Consider the following 22,495-nt stretch of genomic DNA (forward strand, 5'->3'; position numbering starts at 1 on the left):
GTTATCCTGCTGGAAGTAGCCATCCATCAGAAGATGGGTACACTGTGGTCATAAAGGGATGGACACGGTCAGCAACAATACTCAGGTAGTGGTGTTTAAACCGTGCTCAGTTGGTACTAAGGGGCCCAAAGTGTGCCAAGAAAATATCCCCACACCATTACACCACCACCACCAGCCTGAACATTTGATACAAGGCAGGATGGATCTATGCTTTCATGTTGTTTACACCAAATTCTGACCCTACCATCTGAATGTCGCAGCAGAAATCCAGACTCATCAGACCAGGCAACGTTTTTCCAATCTTTTATTGTCCAGTTTTGGTGAGTCCATGTGAATTGTAGCCTCAGTTTCCTTTTCTTAGCTGACAGGAGTGGCACCCAGTGTGGTCTTCTACTTCTGTAGCCCATCTTGTTCAAGGTTCAACGTGTTGTTGGTTCACAGATGGTCTTCTGCATACCTTGGTTGTAACCAGTGGTTATTTGAGTTACTGTTTCCTTTCTATCATCTTGAACCAGTCTGGCCATTCTACTCTGACCTATGGCATCAACAAGGCATTTTCACCCAGAGAACTGCTGCTCATTGGATATTTTCTCTTTTTCGGACCATCCTCTGTAAACCCTAGAGATGGTTGTGCGTGGAAATCCCAGTAGATCAATAGTTTCTGAAATACTCAGACCAGTCCGTCTGGCACCAACAACCATGCCATGTTTAAAGTCACTTAAATCACCTTTCTTCCTCATTCTGATGCTCAGTTTGGTTGTCTTGATCATGCCTACATGCCTAAATGCATTGAGTTGCTGCCACATGATTGGCTGATTAGCTATTTGCAACTCATTCATCTCGTATTGTGCCTGACTTTAGTGGATCATAACATATTGGTACAGTATGGCATAAATCTGCAGATGCTCCAGTTCAAAATAATACCAAAGTCTTCTATGGATGTCAGATTTCTGGAAAAGTTACTGTCCCTACCAGCCGGTTGAGATAAGTGAGGAGTCAGCAATTAATGACGGTATAAAACACTCAACAAAAAAGGTTTTTCAACGATTATCAATCACCACAGCCACAAGAGGTCCCCGAACATACAATCTGCTCACACAAAATATTAGGGTGATTGGTCGAGTAGTATTTGAGATTAGCTGAAGACAGACAGAAACACACTCACACACAACCAAATGCACAATCGCCTCCAGGCTTATACCTAGCAGGGATAATAAGAACTTTTTATTTAATAGATTGACTACAAGGGGAATATGAAATCTGCAAGAAATTACACTTGTTGTTGATATAACCACTATCTTAGCGGTCTTATTTTTCTAATTCATTTAGCCTCTCTGTGTGTTTGCCCTTCTGTGTTGACGGTCTTCACTCCATGACATATTGACACATATAGAGTGTCACAAATGTACAGCAGAAAGCCAATTTAAGAAGAAGTTTCAGCACTTGTATCACAATTAGAATTCCAAGTTAGCTTCTTGCTGCATGCAGGCTGAATATAGCAGCTCAGTGAATGTCTCATTATTATAATTGGGGGACCAGCATGTTTCAGCTGTTAGCAGGCTACTTTTGTGCTACATTTTTCTGACTTGTACTTTTCTCCTCTTGTCAAGACGCATTTTATGTTTCCATCTTTTGGTGTTGTGATAATTTAAAGCGTTGCTTGTGATATGTTGAGGCGCTGCAGTCGCATGGAATCTGTGACTGTGAGCCAGAGTGAAGGCTGAGTATTTATGAATGGCTTTTAACAGCAGGGGAGAGATGAACTGCTGGATTTTCCCTGCTCTCGTTTCTTCGCCTGCTTTCTCTTTCTCTTGGCTCTCCAGCCCCCACCCCGAGTCAGTGTGCGGCATCCCATTGTGCGTGACATTCAGCCTCAGTGTGAAAATCAGCAGATGGGTAATTTTGTTTGTATGGTTAGTGTGGATGTGTGGGAGTGTGTGTTTCTGTCTGTGTATGAAGAAAGAAAGTGGGTGAGGGAGAGCTAAGGAGCAGGGAATAATTTATGACCGCTGTACCCTATAATTAGCAAAAACTAAATTGCGTGTCAATGTAGGAGGCAGTTAAATAGGGCTCTGCTTCTGTCAAAGGACATTACAAACCTCAAAAAGAACTACAGTAGCAGGCACCAGTGTATTTCCACTGACTCCCTCTCTGAGCTGGAAAAATAGGATTGCTAAAATAGGACCCCATGGCCTGAATGATTTTAGACCCAGTTTGGCAAGACCAAAGCACCAATAACTTTTTGATGAATTGCTAATTCTCAATTACTTTTTGGCTTTTAATCTGTTAATAAAGGCAACAGCGCAGCCCAAAGGCAGAAGCACATTTGGAAACACAGAGCACATTCTAAAGAAAAGACAGCAAATTGCCGTTTTTTAATTCTTCCTTTATACACTCTGTTGCCTATGAAGGTGCAGGCTAGCCTGAGGTACGTGTGTGTGCGTGTGGCATTCATCAGCATAGCACTTCCACAGATGGAGGCTGTTGTCATTTGAAAAAGTGGTTGGCTGACTGATCAAATTGACTTTTTAGCTCACAACAACCCCTCCAGCTTCATCCGAGACCTTGAGTAAGGACGAGACGATATTTTTTTCTCACTCGCTCAAATCAATTCATGACACATTGTTTGCGATATGACTCAAGCGGCATCAGATAAAACAGAAATAAAACTTTGACGAAGACAGAGAATGACAGACTGTTATTACCGATATTTGATTCTCTGCTTTTGTGGTTATATAAATTACACATTGAGGAACAATCTAATTATGTTGTTCTTTTTACAGTGTAATAAACACTTTCTATGAAAGGTTGGCTACGTTACACAGGATCAGGATGTAAAATAAATATGACAAAACTGAGTGAACGTATCACAGAAATGTATCATAGTTGATTCAAAAATATTCAAACTCTATAAATGTATTCTTAATATACATTTAGAAATCATAAAATATAACTCATTCATTAAAACCTCACAGGACGTACTTTGTGCAACCTTGGAGTCTGACTTTCAAAGTAAGAATTACCCAGTTTATGTCACATTACCGCTGTGTCTCAACATACAGTAGGTATCCGCCTAGAAGGGGTGTACCAAATCATACCATTCACAACAATTCCAGTATAATTTTTAATATGATAAAAGCATTTCATCATGTGACAATGGCAACATACTGACACAAAACAAGCACGGCTGAAAGCAATTTACTATTGGCCGACTCCATACTAGTTAGCGACTTCAGTAGTGTGGAATCAGTAGCATCATTAGGCCTGGGCGTCCAATACTACAGCCCTCAATGTTTTTTGCCTTTAAGTTTTTATTAATTAATTTTAAACAGACAAAAAAAAAAAAAAAAAAAACTGACACATTGTTCAAGGTGATGCAAACAAGATACAGAGTAACCATGAGTCAGTAAAAGAAAATTACCAAAAGAATAAATAAAAAAGGGCAGCAATAACTATCAGTTTTACATCTCATGAATATCACAGAGTTTATACATATATATGTAGGGATGCATCGTTCTGGGAGCTTCGGCCAATCTCTAAAATCAACACCAATACCGCCGCTATGGCCGACAGCAGATACCCACCAACAACGACATGATCTCTACAAAAATAAAGACGTGCCTATACTAAAATCAAATTTTGTGCTTAAAAAACACTATATAGCCTAAATTTGAAAAAATAATACCCTTTTTCACCTCACAAAAAAATTTCAAAAAAATTCCACAAATCATTGGATTACCATATTGTTTTCTCTCGACAAGTCGCAGCCACCCCGAAGATCACAAGCAGCCAGCAATAATAGGCCACTTGTACATCCGAATGACAATGAGATGTCGATCTGACAGACATGTTGAGGAAAATAAATAAATAAAAATATTATTTTTTGACTAGTATCAGCCGATACCGACCTAGTTACCGACACATCGTGCATCCCAACACATATAAATACACATACCTATCTTGTCAACTAGGACCCTACACCATCCCTAATGCAAGCCAGAAAAGCCTGCCACATTTGGCTAATTTTGCTTGGGACATACAGCCCTGAATGTTGCCCAAAATAGACTAAGTCAGCAGCTCCTCTGGCAGCACACAGCGTTTTTCAGTACTTTGTCATATCATGGAGAATACCATTATACCTTGAAATATCATGATATTATTTTAGGGCCATACTGCGCACCCCTTCCGTCGAGCTAGCAAGTCATGGTAGTTGAACCCTTATATTAATGCTGATTAACAGTCTTGTAGGGGATTTGAATTGAAATCGGTAGCATTTCCGGTACCTTTTCTCTGTACTTTCCTTTCTCTATATTAACAGGGGGTGACATAGTGGACTAAAATGCAATTCTGCTGCATGTCCCTTTTCTAATCACAAATAAAGCTAATCTTCTGTCTCTGTCCATCTGTTTATCTGTCAATCTGTGTGTGTGTGTGTGTGTGTTTGTGTGTGTGTGTGTGTGTGTGTGTGTGTGTGTGTGTGTGTGTGTGTGTGTGCTCATCTAGCAGTGATACTAGGCCATTACCAAAATAATACAGAAAAGAAAATATGCAGCAACTACTGTGGCAGATCAGCACTGGAGCAATAGTTTCGGCTCGCTGGAAAGCTGACAGCGTGGCCGACAGAGCGGTCAACGGAGCACCCGCGGCGCTCCTTCAGCTTCCTGGCTTTGGAGCGCTGTCTACTGTCTAAAGTTCAACCCACCAGCTCCACAGAACTTCTGTGCCAGCCTCAGAGCTCCATGGCTGGCTTCCAGGTTTCTGGGCGTTTTGCAGTACTTCCACCTCTTGTCTAAACCTGCCGTTCTCACCCAGATGTGCTCTAAGGTACCAACATTTGTCACCAGTGGATTTAACATGAATCAGTACTCAGTATTCCTGACTAGTGTTGCAACGGTATTTTCATGGTATGGTAACAGTCTCCCGAAAATATCACAGTATACATTATATGTTTACACAATTCAGATACAATGACCTTCAAAACAATTAAAACAGGAAGCTTTTTTTCTTTTTGGACAAGAAATGCTTTATTATAATTGTTAACTGAACTCTAAAACCCATTTTTTAAGGAAGTATGTGAAAAAAGCCTCCCTTTTGAAAAGAAATAAAATGAAGGTGAGATTCACGGTATGCTAGCTGTCAATGTTCATACTATGGCAGTGGGTCACAAATGGTGGGTCAGGATCTAAAAATGGACCGCGAGTCCATTATGAATGGACCACAAGTAACTCACGAATGTTTGTAAAAAAAACACTTTTTTGAAGAAGAAGAACCTTGAACATCCAGACTAGAACTTTTATTTTGTAGTGCCATTTCCTGCTGTAGAATGAGTGACTAATGGATAGGTACTTGACAGAGACAGCAAACTAGCATGATGACATGGACAAAGCAAGTATGACGCTTAATATATCAAACTGTGTGGACCTTTAACTAATGACTGCCCCTTCCTCTCTGACCAGTTGGGAACCAGTGTACTATGGTATACCTTGAAACCACTACACTGCTGCAGCCCTAGTAACGATCTAATTCGGTTGGTACCCTTAAAAGGACTGAGTTCATTACCCAACTCTAGATGCCAGGGTCCATTGGTGGCATATTTTATTTTGAAAATTAATACACTTTACAGTTTTCATACCAAAATAAATTAGATGCCTTTATGCAGGAAAGATTTTTGGCTTTTTTATACTTAAGTAACCAGAATGTGTAATAAGTCAAAGAAATGGGTGTATTGATCTTCAAAATGACGAGACCGCATAGACTTTAACCTCTGAAGATGCCACACACACACATATACTCGCACAACTTCCTGCATATCAGTGAGCAACAGTGGCAGGCCAATTAAAAGTTTTTTATTTTGGTGCAGCTGAGGAGTTTGTCAGCTGGCTCACAGTAAAATAAAAGGCAACCTTGAAACAAGAGCTGTGTGCTTTATCCATCTGACAGTAATGTAAACTGGGAGGCGGATGCGTCATGATTTAGGCAGTTGGATAAAATTGGGTAGCCTGTTGATTGCTCCCTTTGCTGCAGACTGTGTCAAGGGTGGTGGGAGTGTAGGTAAGCCACTGGTTGTTTATGATTATTTTATCTTACACTTCAAGGTGCAATAAGCTACACACACAGTACTGCAGTGTGATTGTACGCCTCTGGATGCTCATAATCAAATCTTTAACATATTCCTATAAATTACTGACTGAACTGACATGTAACAAACATTTTAAAAACAGGCTTCCCTTAAAAGCTGTATTTCACTGCTTAATTGTACACAGTCACATAATTAATACCTCAGATTTTAATTGCTTCTCTTAATGGCTCCTCTGCATTGTTGATTGTTTGTAAATTACTGCGTTGCATTGTTTGAAGAGCATGACATAACAGAAGTTTATTAGTGTGGCCCATCTGCTTGGGGGCCTCTTTAGGGCTGTTTACATCAAACAACCTGATGTTCATGTCATTCTTTGATGCGTGGCTTCAGATCTTCCTAATTGATGAGATGGTGCCTGTATTAAGAACAGAATATGTCATTATTTCTAAGTGGATGCCAATGATGCTTGATGTACTTGACAAAACCCATTGTGTAGAAAGGCCTGTGCGGCTCACTACAGTACTTCCTTCACACAGTACTACAGATTGTTAATTTAATTATTTGCACCATGGTCATAAATTTATAGTGCAAGTAAGCCATTTTATTAATTCTATAAAAGTGACACCTTCCATTATAATCCATTTTAAATGTGCCATGATTATTTTCTTTTATGTGCACATAATGAGATACCTAAACCCTAACTGTCACTGAACATCTATTATGGATTTGACACATTGGCCCTAAAGCCAACAGTCACACATACCTATCTTTTACTAGTGGCCTCTTAGCTCACACTGTGGACTACCATCAGCGGGGGGAATTTTACTTGAGTACTTCCATTTTGCGATGTTAGTTACTTGCAGATTCAGATTATTGATCCCAAATCCTGTCGACTGCAAAAGTGTACTCAGTAGAGTGCAGGTCTCCACCAGGCGACCACCAGAGCTGATCACATCCACTCTAGACAGTACTTACAATTCCAAAAGACGCAGTGCAGCAGGTTTTAGAAGTGTCCCAGAAGCTGATACAAATAGATGCCTCGTCTATTTTTAACGGAGTCACGGTGCGTTACACAGAGCAGATCGATTTCTCCTGCTAATAGAGACTGTATGTGAAATATAGATACAATGTTACTATGAGGATCAATGTTTTTTTAATAACTAAAACACAGCCACAAGTCATTGACCCATGTCGTTCATAACTGGACTTAAAACAGTATTAATTTTGTCTGTAGGCTACTGCACCCCAAAGTAAGACATGACAACGAAGAACACGACTAAAATAGGCCAAAAAAATAAACCATTTACCTACAATGCCGACTTACTTGCTTTGGTAAAAGCACACATATCAAGGAAAATGACCAAATCACCAAAATCTCCAGGTCTACAAATTCAGACAGGAAAAATGCTCTGCGCTCCCAGTGTGGTATGACAGTGTGGATGGATGGAACAAACATCAGCTGGACTGATGATACCTGCGGTCAGTGGAGTTGTCCTTCCTTACTCCCCTAAAGTCAAGATGGCAGCGAAGATAACAAAAGTGACAAAATGAAAATGGGGACTGATTCACCATATAACATGTAACATACCTAACTTAAGTGGATCAAAACTTATCAGGTATGGAATAAATCTGCAGATGATCTGGTTAAAAATGAGACTGAAATTTTGTATGAATATCAGTTTTTTAACCACGACGTAGGCCAACGTGACATGCAATAGACAGTGAGGCTTACTGTTTTTAGCTTGTGGCCCCTTACTGCCCAATTGCGAGGAGAGAGGAGTCAGCAGTCGATGACGGTATAAAAATAATGAAACAGGTTTTCCAAAAAATGTGAATCTTTGCAACCGTGAGAGATCCTTGAGCAAACATTCATTAATATGTAAAAAAAGAAATATCAAGCTGATTCAGGGTTTCCCACACATTAATTTACTTGTGGCAGCCCACCACGATCAAATCTTCTGCCGCCACATATAGATTTTTGATTTTTTTTTAGCTGGACTGTTCATCAGCAGCGCTGTTGAAATACATATACCGTTCGGTTATTTATAGCATCACACTGTCGGAGTGCAGAGCGCAATCTTGGCACAGATGGAGCACGCATTACTAGAAGTCAGACTAACTGTTTATTCTACTTATTATCCACCCCACGACTCACAAAGCACTGGTGAGGGAAAAAAAGAACTCATGAAGAGCTTCACCTGCACTGTGTTCACAGACCTGCAAAAACATCCGCATTTAGAGAAGGAACACAGAATGATACAAAGGGACACACATACATTTAACAAAAAAGAAATAAATGTATCGTATATAAAAATACCATACATACTACTGTGGGAACACTGTGATTGGTCCAGTAGTCTGCAAGACTAGCTGCGAACAGACAGCTAAACACACACACACACGCATAACCAAAGGCATGATCCCCTCCAGGCTTACACCTGCCGGAGATATCAAATAAATAATGTACTATTATAGATTAAAATAAGACTTTATTGATCCTCAGCAGGAAATTCACAAGCTCCCCAGCAGATAATGTATATAAAGCAATTAAAAACAGCCCCACCTTTACTAGCTGCAACATTAAAGTTATGTACACATTAATGCACCAATAATCATAACTCAGTAATATACATCATTCTGAAATGGGCCATTCTGCATAAGTAGCACTTTCACTTTTATTGTGTAGTATCTTTTAATGCTAATTCTTTTGTGCTTTTAATTTCAAATCAAAATGCAGGATTTTTCCTATAACAGAGTAATTCTACTTTTGCTTAAGTGATCAGAGTGTTTCTTCCACCTCTGATCATTACCTTGCAGCACTGGTGCCAGGAAACCCAGTATAACAGATTACAGGTTTGCCAAATTCTGCAGTCACCTAATTGCTTTTTGGCTTTTGGATCAATATGTTGCAAAAAGTTCTGCTGGTGTTCAGAGACAAAGGGTAACACTGAATTATTATGGATGGCATGAGCTGACTAATAGAAGAAGCTTAGAAGCTAGCTTACACTATTTTCCAATTTCCATTTGACAATTTCTTGGCTGGTTTGGCTCTTAATAGTAACTTCTGTAATGCTCTTAAAGGCCACACACATCCACACAGGTGTTTTCAGTTACACTTGCTAATTACTAATTTACTCAGGAGGATATTACTTGATGTCACATGACTCGTTCACCGCTCCTTCTATGACGGAAACACAGTGGTTGAAGCCAGTGAGCAGTGAACTGAGGTTTTAGAGAGAGTTAAGGAGTTATCATCATTATAAGTGAAGACCTTGAACATTATTTTCTCATTGTGGAAGGTTTTGAATGCACTATATATTGCATAAAGATGCAGATGGAGATGTCAATCACACACAGTTTATATGTGCCCATACAGTCCTGAGAAGAGGTCTAATCAGGCAACATAAGTGAGAACACCTGTGTGGGTGTATAATAGCCGTGTAGGTGCTTCAGGCCTCACTCAAACAATATGTGATATGTTTGCATGTGTTATACATCGGCAGTAACACTGTAACAGGTTACAGTACTGTGATTACTTTTTTCAGTATCAAGCTGTGTAAGGGATTTAAGTGTGAAATTCACCAACTATATTACAGGCATTAATCCCAGTAGTGTTTCTTTGCTTTGACACTTTAGGGAGGTCGGTTTGTTTGCCGTCTTATCAGGAATTTCATGGGAGAGCTGTTATCAGCTCCATCTCTGAGGCTTTAGTGGAGACACAGGTCTGGGGAATGTAAACTTGGTGTGGGAGCTGGAGATGGCATCTAGCGTCCACCAAGAGGAGGAAAATGCCTTCTAATAATTCAGAGATGGTATTATTTACATGCTGTGTCTTCTGGGATTCAGTGAGTGTGTGGACCCTTCACCAGGGCTGTAGTTCTCGAGTCCGGTGTTGAGAAGGGTTAAAGTTGTCCCTGGCTGTTAACTGGAGATCAGTTACACTGAACGTTGCCTGGTCTACTAACATGATGAGTAAAAAAAAAAAGAAAAAGAAAAAAAAAACTCCCTGTCTCTTCCTCTCTCGCATTGCACCAGTTTTACAATGCTAAAGAATCTGCTCCAAGACTGTGGGTCAAACACTTGAGTCAAGTTTTCAAACTACATACACTAAAAGAATGTTGTCTCTGGTTGGTAATATTACATCCGGCCCCTTTCACATTTTATTTGACGAATACCAGCTTTTGCCATCACACAGAAGATTTAGAGTCCCACAGGCAAGATTGAACAGGTAAAGAACTTTTTTGGTCCTCAATCTGTCAAACTACTAAATCAGTGTTAGTGTCTCTAAGTGGCCTCAGTGCACCTGGGTTGAACATGGAATGTAAAAGGGAGCAATTTAATTATTTGCACTACTTCCCCTTTTTGTAATGTCTTAAATAATACGAGGTGTTTGTAATGTGGTTTTGTGCTTTGGTTAATGTTTCGTTTTTGTAATTATAGATAAACGTTATTGTTTGGCCCTGTTTATTTCAAAATGTGTGAGTCCTGGGGCCCCCTGGTGGCTTAGTGAGTAGAGCAGGCATCCCATTTGCAAAGGCAATGTCCTTGCCGCAGCAGCCGCATGTTCACTTCCAGCCTGCGGCCCTTTGCTGCATGTCATCCTCCTGTCACACTTAAACTGTCCTAGCTAATAAAGGCAAAAGCCAAAAAAATAAAAAATAATAATAATCCTAAAAAAGTGTCAGTCCAGGGGACACAAGGCTAATTTCAGAAAGTATTCTGATAATAAAGTGAAATCAAATCAAAATCAATGCTGGCTCAGAGATCAGCACTTTTCCACAGTTCACTAATAGTAACATCACCTGCAGCAAGTCACTAGTGAGTGACCTCAGTTAACGTTGGATGGCATAATGTTCACAAACTCTCCCATGATTAAATTTGGTTTCAGTTAACGCACCTGTAAAAACCTGTGATAATCCTCAAATTCTATGAATTGATTAGTCTGACAGGGCTCTAGACTGCGACCAAAATGGTTGCATATGCGACCATTTTTTGTGAGTGTCCGAGTTAAAATTTCATGTGGTGGCATTCACGCAAAAGAAGAATGTATACTGAAGTTTCTACAAAGACACACAAACTGACAGCTGACACAAATAAGTGGGTATAGTGCCAGTTTAATGCACAACAGCAGGATTGCGTTAGGTAAATCTGGTGTATGAAATGTCTGTATCGTCACTGCACTGCATTTTATAACTATGATCATCTGGTCACATATCTTCCAGTGTCCAGGCTTCGTTTCACACCTGGTTCATTAGCGCATTTAACAGAAGTTACATTCATTGAACTACTACTACCGACGGCAGAACATTACCAGCTATAACACTGGGTGTTTTTGTAACTTCAGTGGAGAAGATGTGATTGTGATGTTTATAAAACATCAGTATTCTCAGCTGCCCCATGTTCAACACATCTTTGCTTCAGACTTAAGTGTTGATATCATTTTATTATTCATGATGTGTAGCCAATCAGATAGTACTGTGGGTGGAACTTTGAGGCGAGGCTAAAGAGTGGTGACCATGAAAGGAGACATGCGGCTACATCACAGCTGCATTTTTCAATGTATTTATTTGTTTGGATATTTATATTTTTAAAAAATCAATAACAACAATAAAAAAGGGTGCAACCAAATTGTGCTGGCTCTGGAGCCCATCAGAAGATAGGTCAATCCTATTTATACATAGATTATATCTGTCTATCCTAATTTCTTAACCACTCTATTAGCATTAGAAAGACACAATGCCTATTGTGGTCTTAAGCAGGACTCAATTTGCTCTGGACTTTGTCTTTGTCTCTGACTTGTTTAAGTTGGTCTTGCCTACAGCCCTGCCCTTCACCTTCACTGTGTGATTAGTGCCGTCACTAGGGGATAACAGGTAATCAGTAGTTTTTCAAGAAACTTGCCCAACTGTAATTGCATGTGTACGTGTGAGAGCAGAACAGCTACTGCCTAACAAAAGCATCATACAGCCAAATTATGCTATCAACATCAATTACCCATCCAAAACTGCACACTGCTGAGCAGATTCCCCACAACATGCCAAAAGCTACCAGTCTGTTCACAATGACACAGGCCATAATTGCTTGTAAAACCTTAGTAGACAACACCCGTAATAAGGCCTGAGAGAAAATGACTGGTCTTAAACAGCGTATGAGCCACATCCTGTTGACAACAGTAGTAGAATTATCACAGTTGTACAATTACTTTGGCTTTGGTTCCACTGAGTAAATATAAATTGCATGAGTCCTTCTTTCGGAGATCCACAGCACTACTCAACTTTAGAGTCATGCCCAAACGCACCTCAGCAGAAGCAGTTGCCAAGAAATTCGACACTCCTCAGCGACTCGCACGGCAAACAATTGTCTAATCCTGAGTGAAATATTGTTTTCCATTTCATTATCATACAAAGCAGGTGTCGCCTTCAGCAAACACGCTGCCCGTGAGACACATTCAAAGTTTTGCAGCGTTTTGTCAAATACCCGGTTTCACTTCACAGATGCAATAGAAAGCACATGAACAGAATCTGACGAAAATCCCCGTTCACTGCCAAACATCTCCACTTAAGGTAAATGATCTCATATTCGGTTTTTAAAACCTATCATCCCTAAAATGGGTAATATTTCTCACACCATCAATAGCCGTGCTTCATGGAAAATAAGTTTTTAAGACTGGATGTGAGATTAAATGACTTGTTGAAAGTGACATTTTTTGCTTCTTTCTGTCTGGCTTTCACTCTCATCATGAATCCCTGACTGGTAATATTTAAATCTGTTTCCTCTGCAAAGCTATCCGTTTTAACTCCCAGCTCATTAGCAGCACTTCAAAGCCTCCCTGTATCGCATCTCTTTTGCCTTTTATTCAATCACGTGGAACAGCAACCCTTGCTCTCTTGCATCAATCCCTCTCTCCCTCCATCTCGTCTCCTTCATCTTTTTCCTCTGGTTACTTTTCCCTCTGTGGATGGTGCATGAAGGTGAACGGTCTTGCCCTTTTACCTGCGGTGCACATCTGTTTTATGCAAACTAGTGGGAGCAGCAGCTTGAGTGGGTGTTTAATTGAGATGGAAAACAAAGTGAGCTTTAGTGGTTAAATACCACCTGATAGAGCTCTTCTCTGCAGCTCTGCATCTTCAGCCGCTATTTTGCTGCATTACCCCAATACAAAAATGATAAATATTGAATAGGACCTGTGTGGTTTTGATGTCTTTGGGAAGTCATTTTACCCTCAAGTGGGATGGAAAGCAAACAGAAAGGGAGCGTGACTGGAATGAGGTATGGATGCCTCCTCCCTTAGGGTGGCCAGATTAGAAATGGCGACAGTGAACAGAGGAGGAGGAATTGCAAGGCATGGCAAAAGAGCAAGCTTAGGGAGAGGAGAAGGGGGTGGGGTTATTGACATAAAGATTAAATGGATTTCCCTGTAAAACCGCTGGATAAAAATCACTTCTGTCCCTTGGTGATCACACACCCAAATTATCATTAGAGAAATGAATATGAGAGCTGGTATCGCCTGAGCAAATCAATATGCTTATTAAACTCTTGCATGGTTGCATGGGAAAATTAAAAGCTAGAAGAGTGCGTAATAGTGTGTTACCAAGCTACAGCTTCAATGCCATGCCTCAGATTTTAGTGGGTGTTTGTATGTGTATGTGTGTGTGTGTGTGTGTGTAGATGAGCGGTAATGGTAATCACTGCAACACTCGCTGCTCTTTTGTGGCTCTCAATTTAAAAAATTAAAGGGGTGTCCAACAATCACTTGAAGGGACAATCCAATTATCAGTGCGAGGGGTAGTTACAGTATGTGCTTGAAGGTGTGTTTTTTTTAAACACAGGGGATTAAAAGGAAGCTTAATTATTCAGCCAGTTCCTAATTGTTAGTACTCGAGTTTAAGTCACGAACAACAAAAACCAGAGACAAAGCAGCTGGGATTTTTATGTGGACCTGCTTTACCGACTTCAATTTGGGAATTCTGATAAAAACGGGAGAAAATGAGGAGTTATTTCCATGGGGTGAGGTTATGTTTCGTTGATCAGAGCTGACAGCGGCATTAGAGGCTGAAGCACATTTGGGTATTAAAGTGTGTTTTGTAGGTCAGCTGAAATGTTTGAGACCACAGGTGTAGCCTGCAATAATTTTTAAATTGAGTGGGGTTTCCCTTTATGGGATCAGCTTTACACAGATGGCAGTAGTAGTAGTGTTTCTCCATTTATCACTGGATTTATTTCATTTCGTCTTCTTAAACAATGGCAAACAGGGTCTTCATAGGCTTTTACTAAAGCATAACTCAACTCAAATGACACGTAGTATTGGCAGACTATCATGTTTTTTACCTTTTAAAGCTGCACCAATCGATAGTTTTATATGAACTATGGCTCAAATGACTGCACACAATGTGAAAGGAGTGGCTTATATGAATCCACAGAGAATATGATAAAACTCTGCCTCCCCTCAGCTCTAGTGTTTTAACATGTTCTGGCTCATTGTTTTATGGCACGCAACTTTACTGTTTTTATTTTTCAGCACTCACCGTTCACCTCAACCTCATTATCAGCCTCAACAAGCAGCTGTTTTCAGACAAAAAAAACCCTCCAATAAACCCAATGTACATTATCTATCCAGTGGCAGAGTGGGGAGGGCAGCTCCCCAAATGTTTTCTCAATAGTCTCGAATCTATTGGGTTTTTAAAATACCTTCAACTTTGTGTTGTTTACCCTACAATGTGATGTCCTGAAGAAATCTAATATTATTAAATAAACTTTCAACTGTTGGCCTAATATTTAATTCAGAGTATTGAAGACCATGTTTACTCAGCATTGTAAGGGATCCTTGATTTGCAATTAGAACAACTCACATTAATATTGCATGGATTCAAATATAGCAGATTTGTCAGCTTAATATTCATTCTGTGAAAAACAAGTTCCAAGATTAGTAATGCTGTTTACAACAAAGAGTTGGTGAAGACCGAAAAAATTGCTAAAGTGTGAAAAATATTTTTTAAGTGGCTAAAAGCAAAATTTTAAATTGGCAGAAAATAGCAAGTCTTTGCTAACACTTCTGTCATATCAACTCTATAATGTCAGAAGTGTGTTTACAGGTTGTTAAGTAATGGAATATTTTGGAAAAGCAGTATTATTATTGTTGTTCCAAGAAGACTTTAATAAACATTTCCCAAAAGCCCAAGAACATCACGGGTTAAATGTCACCAGTTAAACAGACTGAGGCCAGTGAGGCCTATGAGGGTATGATGCCAGCAAAGGGCCAAACATGGTTAACATATTTTAGACAGCTAAAGTTAAAGCTAAAAAGTTAGAAAGGAGAGAGTGTGGGTTGCACTCAAAATCATCATGGAGACTATAGTTAATAATAAATCATGGGTCAACTTTGATAAAATCATAAATGGTTCAAAATCTAATATAAAGTACTGCAGTCGATACTTAATGGGTCTCATGCAGCAACATTATCTTATATTACTCTGATATTTTGTCATAATTTCCTGTTAAGAAAAAATAACACAAATCAACTCTAGATGCACCAAACATTTGTAACCATCCAAATATTTGCTGTGTCATGTTCAAATGCTTTGGCACGTGCCCAAGAATTGAGAGATGACACCACAAAAAGACAGAAAGAACAAGAATTTAAAGGTAACTTCGGTATTTTTCAACCTGGGCCCTATTTCCCCATGTGTATGTGTGCGTATGATTCATAGGTACAACTCGTTCTAAAATTGGTTCAGTATTGAGGGAGCCGGATGCAGCCGGGAGCCGCGAAACGAGCTAAAATGGTAACGGGGGCAAATGTGTCCCGTGTAAGTTTGCGCATTAAAAGTGCTTTTTTTCGCCACTGACCGGTTCAGATTGCCAGTGTTATCTCTGTAAATAGCATACTAAGCGTTTCCCTTACCCTTCACTTCCTGTGGGCTGTGTGTGACGTCATCTCGCGAGAAAATGAAAAATACCGAAGTTATCCTTTAAGCAGTAGTGAAATCGATGTACTGTTAAATAAACCTAAACTGGTGTTGCAGGAAAATAAAAAACTAAGCAATGACAAAACATACATGATGCTGTACATGCTGCATCAGCAGAGGGACGCACAGTAACTAATATTTTGAAGCACAGTGCTCTTGGCAATCTGAAATAGCTCAACAGCCGTTCATGCACCTTGTCAAACAGATTCCTGCAGTTTCTAACAACACATTCCCTGCACAAGGTCTGAAAAGCCAAAGAGCAGTATGAAAGCAATTCAGAAGTTGAATGCGCCCCAGTTCATCCAGGGCTTTTAAAGTCTTAGTTGTGATCAATGGACCAATAGTAGGGATGTCAGCCTGACACCAATTAACTGCTAACTAATTAGTTAATTTAAAAAAAAAAAAAAAAAGGCAACATGATGTGAAATACAAGAGGCCTTTCCTTTCAGTCAAGTGTGACATTGACTCAGTGAGCTTTAGCACTGTATTTAAAAGTGCAATCCCTTTAGAGAGGGTGAAATTTTAATGTTTTGTGATATAAATGTTTTACCTTGGATTTCTTTTCCTGTTGGCTTCGCTAACAAACCGCTGGTTAGCTGCGTTAACATGCAGAAACATAGCGCCCACTGCCCACCCTTCAGTTTCCACTGGTTAGCTAATGTTAGCCTTGGCCATTCTGCATTCTCCATGCAGGTTGGGTGGGAGCTAGCGAGCAGCGTCGCTTTTTGTGATTTATGCTGGTAACAATATCCCCTTGGCAGGGCCCTAGGTAGCTTCCGTGAGTAAGCAACTTCATTTTGAGCTGCAAAACCCCTTTAGCATTTTTAACAATGATAGCACCAATAGCCGTGCTGACTGCTAACGGTGCTAACAGAGCCAGCAGTGATAATAAGACCAGAGGGTGGGCACAATGTTCCTACAGCAATACTGTTGGGTCAGGACGCCGTTACTACCACTAGTCACCGTATGAGCAGCGCCACTAGGCACCACCCAACCCTGGGCATGCAAATTGCAGTAAACTAAAGAGCATCAAAATCAACCCGTAGATGGACACACATAACTGGTCAAAAATATTCTTGGCAATCAGCCGATTAACAATTAACCATTGGCCCTGACCAATAGCGTTTCTTTCTCACATTAATTTCATTATACAATAATTAATATTACTCTAAAACATATAATAATCTATTTCTCGTCAGACACAGACAGAGTTTGGTGTCTGAACTCCCACCTCATCGCTACCCACAGCTACGTTAACATGAGATATTGGGGATTGATGATTAAATATTTCCCCATAGCAGGAGCCTGCAGGTGGATGCTTAGGTGGAGACGGGCCTGAAAGAGCAAGCGGCAGTACTGATGCAGCGCAGGAGCGGCATTGACAAGGCAAAGGGAGAGCTGGGAAGATATTGAAATTTGTAAGGGTGTGTTTTGTAGATGCCATATGGAGAGTGACGTATGACGTGTGTGTATGAATCAGTGCAGCTCTTGTTGACTGACTGAACTAGCTCGCAGACATTGCTTCATATACAGTATGGTTATATACTGAGTTTTTGTATCTTCCTCAAATTTAAAAGCTATGTTTTATTGCGACGGACAAACAATTTTTGGACTGTGCAATTGAGGTGATTTTCTTTTATCTTGTTAAGAGTGCTCTTGACCACTCCTACATACTCTCTTACATAAGAAAAGAGCAACAACATAAAAAAACATGGGTGAATCTCAGAAATCAATGGGTACTGAGAAAATAAGACCAAATCATCGATATGAGCAAATGTAAGAGGAAATTTGTCCGTATATCGCCTTCTGTATGCGGCCCTTTGTTTTTAGAATAGGGATGGTGAGCCCCAGGATTCACTTTTTCAGAGACGGATCAAAGAAGCTCATTGAGAGATTGCATTGAGTTACAGAAGCTAAAAGCTAGGGCAGAGTGACTCAGTGTATTGACTTGATGCTTTTGATATCAGCCCTTTTCAAACCGTCATGAGGAAACAGAAATGAAACGCTTATTAAACAAAAACGTTAAACTTTTCACAGCCCTAGCCACTTAAACAGCATCATTTTTGGACAATACTATAAGAGTGTCTTGTCTCATGCGTATACGTTGGGCAACTTGTCATCTTTGCCCCCTGTGTCAGTGACTAACTGCCGGGTGGGATGTCAGAGGGCTGCTCTTCACTTTGATGATGACTCACTGTGGCATGGTGCCTTTGATCCTCTCCCCAGCTATGTGAATAAAGAATACACTTTGATTGACGCTGCGCACATTATGGCCGTTTGAGAGTTGGCAGGGGAGAAAAAGACGAGTCTGTCATGTTGAAAAGCCCTCAGTCCCTGCTGCTGAGGGCCAAGTTGGAGGAGAGCACTTTTGTGCTGCTTTCTACATCTAACCCTATACAAAGCCTATTATGGGAGCATACCCTGCGCAGCAGCTATCCATCCTTTGTCGTGTGCAGCGTGTTTGATTTCAGCAGCGTTTGATCAACACCCACGGCTATTTAAAAGCAGACAGCCTGAATACAGATTGAGTTAGTTACAGTTATGTGCTGAAATGAACCTTCACTGCTTATCACACACACAATGTGACATGGCAAAGTAGAGTGAGGATCAGCCTTAATCAACCATAATGGGTGATAAAATGAGCTAAGCCACTGATACAAAACGCGGGCCTCTCCTTAGTTTCAGATCCTCCTCAGTATTCTAACCCAGTGCAACCTCATAAGCAATTACAAGCATATTATGCAGGAATAACAAGAAAACAAGAGAATAGGAATCTAAGAGCAGCAAGTAACACACAAACCCTGTGTATTGTGTTTTGACTAATTGAGGTGTACGCTTTTGAATTGCACAAAATGGGTGGAAAGGACTAAACCTGCCAAGAATATTGACAACAAAATGCAAAACAGATGTGTTTAGAATTTCAACACAGCACCTCACTGATCCTTTAGATGCAGTGGATATACACTGTGAATAATGCATCACACACAGGGCTAAGGCCTACAAGGGCAGCTGAGTTTGGCGGTTTTAATACATTAAGGAAATGTGCTGAGCGCTGTCACACACATTCGTCAGTGCGACTGGGGGAATCGAGCTGACATCTTCGAACACGGTTATCGGAGACACGTCTTAACATGTATTCAGGGATTTGGGGATAGAATACCTTGCTCTGTTATAATCAGTGCAGGATGTATGCGATCAGTGTGTGGTTAAAGAACGTTATCAGACTGTGAGAGATGGGATAAAGACGTGACCTGCAGATGCCTGCCTGTCAGCAACACTTCTCACATGGAAAGCGTGTGTAAGAGCTTTCATGCATGCACATGTTGAGTGCATGTGTGTGCCGAGTTTCTGTGTGTGCACAGGCATTTGTTGAGCTGATCTGTGCTGTGCTGAGCTGTACTGTACTCTGTGTACTGGGCAAATTCAAAGCAATCTGCCACCTCTCCCAAAACTAGCCGAGCGCTGACTGTAACACAAAGGACGGCGCAGAACACCTGCTGAGATGATGGAGATGGCTGGCAGCCAAGACGACATATGGGTCTCATTCTGGCCCTAATGAAGACAACCTGACATAAATATCGAACAAAACGGACCGCTCTGGAGACCTGTGCCGTCCCACCGCAGTGTTGCTGACATTGACTCAAACATTTGATCATCCTTGGGGTGTTGAGGCATTAGAAAAGAGAGCAGAAGTGTGGAGTGAAAGCAGAGTTGGGGATGTAATACGATACATTTAATGCATAACAATGCGGCTTCCCAAAAGCATAAACATCTCAGTTTACTTTGAAGCCTTCAAGTAATAGAGCATGCCATCCACAGCTGCAGGATGAAATTATTTTGCTGCTGTAAACAAGAGCTCGCTCACAACCCTCACAAGGTGTATGAAGTGTCAGAACACCTCAGCAGTAAAAGAAAAGCTTCTTGAAGCTTGAAGACTTTACTATCCTTAAGCTCTGAGCCCGTGTCAAAAAAGACAAACATCAAGAGCAAGCACACAGGTAATTAAGATAAGTCAGTGCTTGAAAGGAAGCTGTTTTCGTGCATATTCAAAAGCAGCAGCTGGAAACAGCACCGTTTAAACAACCTACAGTATGCGCTTTTGATTTTTTTTTTTCCATAAGGTAGAGCAGAAGAATACTGTGCCAAAATACTGTTCTTCCAGTTGTACTGACTGCCTTGTTCTTTGACCCGCACAGACCTTCTCCGCGGGATTTTATAACAACTGGAAAACAAACAAAAAAGTAGCAGCAATGCCACTTGCTGCCCCAACCTTTGTCCTTGTTGTGATCCACGTGGAAGCCTGCAGCCAGCTACTGAGGCTACCTGTTAATACTACCGCCTGACAAGGAAACTGCAGCTGCTTAGAGAGATAATGGTTCCAGTGACCATAGACGCAATAATAGCCTTCTCTCTGGGAAGAAATGTTGCATTGCCAGTTCACAGCCCTTCGTGTTGCCTATTTATAGCACAACATAATTAATACGTTGTAATTGAAGCATATAAGCAAAGCTGAAATGTACAGCACACAGTACAGCAGCCCCGTGCTCTCGCGGGGGAAAAAAGTCGAGCAAAGATGTGAAATAATAATCGTCACAGCTGTCAAATCACATATCAATGGACATTCCTTTCTGCCTTTTTTCTATTTTTGCAGCAAAACCCTGGGCTAATCTTCAGCCTGGAGTTATATATTATAAATGCTGAACAGAATATGCAAAACAGAGCAGAGCACTTCTGTCATCATTGCACACAGACTAAGGAACTTTTCTATAGTTCGTGACAGCGAGGATTAATAATCATCTATTACTGCCAAAGTTCATCAGCTTCCTGTTTCGTAGGGTGCCCGTGTCGTGCCAAATCATACCCAATGCCATCTTAGGATCCATGTTTCACAGCTGGAGCCATAATTCCTTGGAGGTTCAGACCATCCAATTTAGCACTCTCATATTATCACGCCGGCTGTAATCCGTTCATTAGGGAAACAATCTCAAAGTCTTTTTTGATAATTAATGGCATTTAAATGATGATGTGATGTACTGTATATGTGGGAGCAGCCTTCCTTATAGCATGTTAATGATCCACAGCATTCTGCTAATCAGTCAATTAATCACCATCTTATGAATTTAATCTCTTACTTAGGCACTGTTCTACATAATGGGTTTTAAACATTCAAATTCATGCTCGGATTACAAATGAGTCTCGTTCTGATGTCAGGCTCTTCTTCAGACGGGCTCCTGTTGACAGCTTCTGATTTGAGATGTTATTAGATGTAACATGTTATTTTTCTTCTTCAGCACACCATGTTTTGTCACAGTGACACAGCACAATGCAACCATTGAAATTTCCGCGAGAAGCTATTAAAGCTCCATGGTTGTTGTTCTTTTTTTATACTTATCCTGTATGGGTGTACATACAGTTCATGTTCTTCAAGGGTGGTATTTTCTGATGAAAAATAACCTCTCTACAATCTTTGGATCTCATTCAAAAACCTCAAAAGCCTATCTTGCTTTGGAGATTTCACACAACACAGCTGAAAACAAACTCATGTTTATTTATCACATACTTAAATCTCTCATATCAAGAGCTCAGTTAGTTGAAATGGGAGTGAAATAGAAGCCTTTGATTTGGAAAAGTAAACACAATGGTGGAACAATTTGTAATGCATTTCTGAATTGGCTTTTTAAAATGAATCCAATCAATATCACTAAAAGGTTAGCAATTTGTTTTTCTAAACTGATCCGTAAATGGCACAAGCTTTGGCTTTCAGTTTCTGTTGAAAAAACTGTTGATGAATAATTTAGGGTTGTGACACCTTTTATTTTATTGATGGTCTTTTCAACCTCGGTACAACTTTCCAAAAAGACTAAAAAGGTGATTTGGAAGTTGTGACAAATGATGTTATTAATGATTAATAGTTAAAAGCTATTAAAAAGAAAAGCAGATTTGGGGTTACGAGGTTGTGAACACAACGTTTGAATGGTTAGATGGTGTTTCTATAAGAGGGCTGCTGACAATTTGAACAAAAAATAATTTATTGAAGGAATGGTTTGACATTTTGGGAAATATGGTTATTCTAAAGCTAGCCTAGCTCTGTCTATAGGTCACATAATTATCAACCATCAGATCACTAATTATTTACTAGTTAACACGCTAATGTACATCTCGTTGGTTGAATTTGTACAAATCGGACAGAGTAGAAACAGTTCGGCCTTTTAAAAGGGGATTATAGGCCGGAAAGTGTTGGTAACTACAGTGGTGTGAAAAAGTGTTTGCCCCCTTCCTGATTTCTTACTTTTTTGCATGTTTTCCACACTTAAATGTTTCAGATCATCAAACAAATTTAAACATTAGTCAAAGATAACACAAGTAAACACAAAATGCAGTTTTTAAATGAAGGGTTTTATTAATGAGGAAGAAAAAAATCCAAAGCTACATGGCCCTGTGTGAAAAAGTG

The 22,495-nt window shown here is 40.2% G+C and overlaps 1 protein-coding gene and 1 long non-coding RNA gene across 2 annotated transcripts in view; one reads left to right on the plus strand and one right to left on the minus strand.

Annotated features, from left to right (window-relative positions):
- tmem121ab (transmembrane protein 121Ab) overlaps positions 1 to 22,495 on the plus strand; it is a 61,953-nt gene that overhangs the window by 29,981 nt on the left and 9,477 nt on the right. The window lies entirely within an intron of this gene.
- LOC126398704 (uncharacterized) overlaps positions 6,384 to 22,495 on the minus strand; it is a 32,221-nt gene continuing 16,109 nt past the window's right edge. The window contains exon 3 of the long non-coding RNA XR_007570800.1: positions 6,384 to 6,494. This is a non-coding gene — a long non-coding RNA (uncharacterized LOC126398704). The remainder of the gene's footprint in view (positions 6,495 to 22,495) is intronic.

This window comes from Epinephelus moara, chromosome 12 (assembly GCF_006386435.1).
Source record: "Epinephelus moara isolate mb chromosome 12, YSFRI_EMoa_1.0, whole genome shotgun sequence".
Taxonomy (NCBI): domain Eukaryota; kingdom Metazoa; phylum Chordata; class Actinopteri; order Perciformes; family Serranidae; genus Epinephelus; species Epinephelus moara.